The sequence below is a fragment of the Chrysochloris asiatica genome, unplaced genomic scaffold, assembly GCF_000296735.1.
Source record: "Chrysochloris asiatica unplaced genomic scaffold, ChrAsi1.0 scaffold00219, whole genome shotgun sequence".
NCBI classification, from domain to species: Eukaryota; Metazoa; Chordata; class Mammalia; order Afrosoricida; family Chrysochloridae; genus Chrysochloris; species Chrysochloris asiatica.
The window spans coordinates 2060381-2067183 of record NW_006408737.1 but is presented as its reverse complement, the minus strand read 5'-3'; the positions used below and the strand labels follow the sequence as shown (position 1 = coordinate 2067183).

Below are 6803 nucleotides of genomic sequence, written 5' to 3'. Positions count from 1 at the left end.
AAAATACCATGGTTTGGGTTAAGCTCACCTTAGTCCCCAAGGTGACATCCTTCTTCTATAACACTTCAGCGAGGCCTTTTGCAGCAAGTTTACTCAATGCAATATGTCTATTGATTTCTTGACTGCTGCTTCCTTTAGCACTGATTGTTGATACATGTAATATAAAATCCTTGGCCACTTCAATCTTTTCTCCATTTATCATGATATTGTTTACTGGTCTAGTTTTGAAGATTTTTGTGTTCTTTATGTTGATGTATAGTCAATACTGTGGGCTGTAGTCTTTGATATTCATCAGTGCTTCAAGTTATTTTCACTTTCAGCAAGCCAGATTGAGTCATACACTTACTGCAGGTTGTTAAGGAGTCTTTCTTGAATCCTGATGCCTTGTTTGTTTTCAAATAGGCCAAATTCTCAGGTGATTTGTTCAACATACAGAATGAGCGTGTATAGTGAAAGCATGCAACCATGTTGCACACATTTCCTCATTTTAAACCACACAGTATCCCTGTATTCTGTTTGAAGGACAGCTTCTTGTTCTATAAACAGTTTGTGTATATTGTTGTTAAGTACTGTCGAGTTGGTTCTGACCCATAGCAACCCTCTAGAGGGTTTCCAAGGAGCTTCTGGTGAGCTTGAACCACCAACCTTGCAATTCAAACTGACTGTGCAGTCTAGCGCATTAACCCATAGCACCACATCAGCACATTTAAATTATTCTGTAGTTTACAATCTTCGCCATGTTATCTATAATTTGTTATGACCTGCATTGTCATAACACTTATTGCTTAGCCAATAAAACAAAAATAAGCCATCTTTTTGGTATTCCCTACTTTCAGCCAAGATTCATCAGATATCAGCAATGGTATCTCTTGTTGCCTGTCCTCTTCTGAGTCTAGATTTAATTTTTGGTAATTTTCTCAAAGTATTCATGTGGTTTCTTAAATCATCAGCAAAACCTTACTTTTGATAGTAATGATATTTTAAAGTAAGTTAAGCATATTGTTGGATCACCTCTTTTTGGAATGGGTACAAATATGAATGTCTTTCTGTCAGTTGGAGAGGTTGCTATCTTCCAAATTTTTTGGCATGAGCCGGTGAGCATTTCATCAGTTTATTGAAACATATGTTAATATTCCATCAATTACTGGAGTATTCCTTTTGCCATTGCATTCAGTGAAGCCTGAATTTTTCCTTCAATACCTTCAGGTTTTTATCCTAGTGTGGCACTGTGGGTTAATGCGCCAGACTGCAAAGCCATTTGAACTGCAAAGTCGGTGGTTCAAGCTGCTCCTTGGAAACCCTATACAGAGTTTCTATGGGTCAGAATCGACTAGACAGCACATCACAACAACAACAACCTCCTGAAATAGTTGACTGATTCTTTTTGGTACAGTAACTCTATGTATTCCTTCCATTGATGCTTCCTTTGTCTCAAAATCTTCTTTGAATCCTTCATTGTAACTTGAGGCTTGACTCTTTTCTTCTGTACTTTCAACTTGAGAAATACTGATTGTGTTCTTATCTTTTGTTTTTCTAACTCTGGGTCTTTATGTATTTCATTAGTTTACTTTGTCTTCTCCAGTTCTTTAAAATCTTCTTTTTAACTGTTTTGTGTTTTATAATTTCTTCCATTATCTCTTAAAGGACATCATATGTGATGTCCTTGATACCATCCACAACTTACCAGTCATTAAAATTCAATTTGTCAAGTTGTGGTGAATATGGATATCATCTAACAATTTCATTAATATAACACGCAAGTAAAATTTTGGTGAAAATGATTTAAAAACATTGCGGCAGTATATTGACAGGGTTCTGCCAGAAATTCAAGTTGGCATTTCTGTATTCACCTCACTTTGGAATGGGCACAAATACAGATCTCTTTCAATCGATTAAACAGGTAGTTGGTAGTTGTCTTCCAATTTTTTTTGTAGTGATAAGTGAGCCCCTCCAGTGCTTCATCAGTTTGTTGAAATATTTCTGTTTGCATTCTGTCAATTCCTGAAGACTTATTTTTTGCCAATGCCTTCAGTGCTGCTCGGACTTCTTTTTTCAATACCATCAATTCTTGATCATATGCTACCTCTTGAAAGGATTGAGCATCGACCATTTCTTTTTGGTACAGTGACTCTGTATACATTCAGAAGAGAATGTGAAATGAAGGATACTGCTGACATCAGATGGATCTTGACTGAAAGTAGAGACTCCCCAAAAGATGTTTACTTGTGCTTTATTGACTGCAGAGGCATCCGATTGTATGGAACACAACAAACTATGGATAACGTTGTGTAGAATGGGAATTCCAGAACACTAAATTGTGCTCGTGAGGAATCTACATAGACCAAGAGGCAGTCATTTGAACAAAACAGAGGATACTGATAGCTTAGAACCAGGAAAGGTGTGTGTCAGGCTTATATCCTTTTACCATACTTATTTAATCTGTTTGCTGTGCAGATGATCCAAGAAGCTGAATTACATGAAGAAGAACATGGCGTCTGGATTGGAGGAAGACTCATTAACCTGGGGTATGCAGATGACGCAACCTTGCTTTCTGTAAGTGAAAATGACTTGATATACTTACTGATGAAGATCAAAGACAAAAGTCTTTTGTGTAAAGAAAATGATAATCCTCATAACTGGATCAATAAATGACATCATAATAAATGTAGAAAAGATTAAAGACTTCATTTTGCTTGGATCCACAGCTTATGCTCATGGACCACCACTGGAGAAATCAAAGCATGTGTTGCATTAGGCTAATTTGCTGCAAAAGACCTCTTTAAAGTGTTGAAGAATGAAGATATCACTGTAAGGCTAAGATATATCAAATGTTGGTATTTTCAGTTGCCTCATATGTATGTGAAAGTTGGACAATGAATAAGAAAGACTGTAGAAGAATCAATGCATTTGAATGATGGTGTTGGAGAAGAATATTGAAAATACCATGAACTGCCAAAAGAACAAACAAATCTGTCTTGGAAGAAGTACAATCAGAATGCTTAGAAGAGAAGATGGCAAGACTTTGTCTATCATACTATGGACGTGTTGTCAGAAAGGACCAGTTCTTGAAGAAGGACTTCATGCTTGGTAAAGTGGAGGGTCAAAGAGAAAGACCCTCAATGAGATGGATTGACACAGGATCTCTAGGTAATTTCATCCAGTCTTCTTGATTCCAGGAACTCTGCAGTCTATGAGAATTAGAAATTCTGTTCTGCACATTCCCCTTTTAGTCGGGATTCTTCTATGGAATCTTTGATCAAAATAATTCAGTTATGGTAGCCAGCTACCATCCAGCTCTGGTCTCAAAGGAGGCAACTGTCCACATATTTCATATCCTTTTATTACTGACAACTGTTGTTAAGTGCTGATTCTGACTTTAAAAAACCTGTATACAGTTTCCAAGGAGCAGCTGGTGGAGTTTTGGACCACCAGTCTTGAGGTTAGCAGTCCAATGCTTATCCTGCAGTGCCACACCAGGAATCTGACTACTGTTGTTGTTAAGTGCTGTTGAGTCTCATAGTGACCCTGTTTAGGGTTTCTGAGGAGCGGCTGGTGAGTTTGAACCTTTGACCTTGCAGTTCAAACTGACCATGAAGGCCAGTGCTTATTCTATAGCCCTACATCAGGACTCCATTGTAGGCAAATAGAGACTAATTATGCCTTGGATGTCCTCCTGCATACTTCTAAGATCCAGATACCACGCAAAAAGCTAGGAGGCAAAAGCACTAAAACATTGTTAGACCAACTGCTGCAATGTCCCATGGAATTATGACCCTAAATCTTCATATCAGGAAACTAAATCCCATTAAGTTTTTGTGCATTATTTTCTTGAAATCCTGATGTACATATCTCTAACAACAAATTTTTGAAACTTAAATTTGAGTAGTCAGTAAACAAAGGCTCTAGACTATACTCATGTCTAGACTGCAAGGTCCTTAGTTTAAACTCACCAGCTGCTGTCAGAAACCCTATACAGAGTCACTAAGAGTTGGAACTGACTTGATGACACAAAACATGTAGATGAGTCATTTACTAGGGGCTTTTAAAAAAGTTCTCTTTGACTCGTATTAAGGAAAATAAAAAGGACTAACCTTATCTGTTGTGTAAAAAATGACCTTCAGTGTTTATAGTTTAGATTTTTAGAAGCCCATGTAGAATCCTTCCTTGTCAGTAACTCCCAGCATTACTTGTTTTTTGTGGGGGCAATCCTCACAATGGTATCTGCCTTTCCTGGTGTGTGCTTATCTTTGTTTAATTTGCTCTTAGACTTTGCAAGTGATTAAGTTAATGACATACCCTACAATGATATGGCCTCATTGACATTATGGAAGGTAATCAGATGGAACACTGGACTACTAATCATGAGATTGGCGGTTCAAACCCACCAACTCCTTTGAAATCATACACAGGCTAATCTCAGTGACACTTAACAACACAGAGGGGTTAGGATTCCAACACGTAATTTTGAGGGACACAATTCAGTACATTACAAGGTTTAAAGAAAAAGACTTTGTGAAAGTCTCCACAAAGTGAGAGAACAAGTAATGGGCGTGAGAGAAAGCCAGGGGTATCAGCTCTGTGCACAGCAATGTCACAATGGAGTTGGGCTTGGAGCTTTTCTATTTGGTGTTGAAAGACTGAAACTTAATAAGAAGGTTCTGAGCAGAATGAGGTTTCCAGTGAGTAGACGTTTTCAACTTCCTACTTTGAAAAAAAGAGAAGTGCTATTGAAAAAGCTGTGAACATGACGTTGGGAGCGACACCATAGGCTACATATTAGTCAGGGATCATTGCCCTCAAAGAAAATACTCCAGGTTTTCTTCATTTAAAATAAGGAAAGGTTTAATGAATAAGGATATATTTAAATGTTGCACATTGTGTTTAAATTGACCATATTCGTTTCATCACTGTCAATGGTGGTATGGTAGGAGCATTCCATTATAATGTGTGATATTAGTGAGCTGATTTGGAACAACCCTTCTGGATATTTCAAGTTGGCTTCTCTCATCTCTCATACTTTGGACATATCATCAGGTGGGACAGAGAAAAAGATGAAGACCCCCAAGGAGATGGATTGACACAGTGGCATCAACAGTGGGGATGGCGCAGGACCCAGTGGTATTTCGTTCAGCTGTACTGACTTGATGACATTTAATAAACTTTTCACTCTTCAGTACAGAGAGGAATCATCATAGGCAACTGCGTTTGTAGGGCCCAGTGCAAAATGAAAATGCTGACCTCTTGTTCAAGCAGCAAGAAAAAGTGTTAGCACATCCAGTTTTCTGGTGTGAATAATTTAGCCATTCTGTGCAGAGACTTGGATGGCCAGGACTGTTAAAAGTGGCAGATTGAATTGCCACCTCACCAGTTGGGACTCAAGACTATGGAGGCTAGTGACACAGAACGAGATGGACTAGCCCCAGAAACGACGTCCGCCAATAGAGATGAGAAAAAAGAGCTGTCAGATGAGCCTCAAAGCATTCAAGATGACGATCAAGGTCAAGAGAAAGAAAACAAAAGTCAGAAAGTGCAGAAAGAAAACACAAGAGCTGGAGCAGAAACAAAGTGTGCTAATGCATGAAGAGATTGAACTGAAGATGCCATAGAGTCATAAAATAATAAGTTTACTTCATGATAAGAACCAACTTCTTAAAAACAGGCAAGAAGACATAAATCCAAAGATAAATCCTCTAAGAAACACAAGTCTGAGGAACGTAACGACAAGGAATATTTTGCTGAAGAGAGTGTCTGAATCATCTGAAAATGGTGAGGACAGTCACGAGCGCAAAGAAAGAAAGTCACCAACAGGAAGAAGTCTGTCAAGATCTAGGTCCTTTGAAAGATGTCAGAGTAGTCGAAGAAGGGAGCAGAAGTCTCATTCCAGAAGCTGGGAAAGAAAACGGCGCCATCAGATCTCGCTCCTGCTCCAGATCAAGACACTAACATAGGAGCAGAAGCAGAACAAGGAGTAGAAGACGAGATGGAAGCGAATTGAGAAACCAAGATTTAGCAGAAATTTAAACCGAATTTCTAATCCCTCCCTCCCTGCCCCACCATCACATACACGCCTTTTAGAGGCAGAAACAGCGATGTACGCACAAGAAGCTCTGGCAAGGAGGTTGGAAAGGGCAAAGAAATCACAAGAACAGCGAGAGAAGGAAATGTTGGAAAACAAAAAAAGAAGAAATAGCTGCTGCCGCTACAGCTACTAAAGGTTCTGTTTTCAGTGTCGCTGCCCTGTTGGCATCGGGCACAGAAGTGACTCCTGTGATTGCTATGGCAACCTGACAAGCAAAAACTTAAACAGAAATCGGCATTGCTGTCCCTAGCTGTTAAAACCCAGCAGCTGTAAATCCAATCAAGTTTGTGGAACAAGAGAAAAAATGGAAAATGCTTTGGTAGGGCAAGGAAGAAGAGGACAAATCTAAGTCTGCTGAAATAAGGGAAAATTTGAATTTTGGTAGCAAGGACCAAAATGTCAAGTTTAGGAAATTAATGGGTATTAAGAGTGACAATGAAGAAAAAAGTTACAAGACTTTGAAGCAACAGGAAGAAGTATTAAGGAATCTTGATGCTCAGTATGAAATGGTAAGATCACAAACCCACACACAAAGAGGAATGTGGTTACAAAATGGGGGGCTACAAAGGCAAGAAGTGACTGGCTTACAAGCTTTCAAGAGGGAACCTAGATCCAGAGGGCATGAAGGAAGGTAGAATCTCCACTGAGTAGTATCCAATCTGCCTAGGTGGGGCTGATGAAATGAAATGTGGATGGGTCTCTTGTGATATAATAGTGAAAAATT

At 38.9% G+C, this 6803-nt stretch overlaps 1 pseudogene; it reads left to right on the top strand.

The window, feature by feature from the left end:
• Window positions 1–5383: 5383 nt before the first annotated feature.
• Window positions 5384–6803, top strand: part of LOC102819694 — a 41072-nt pseudogene continuing 39652 nt past the window's right edge.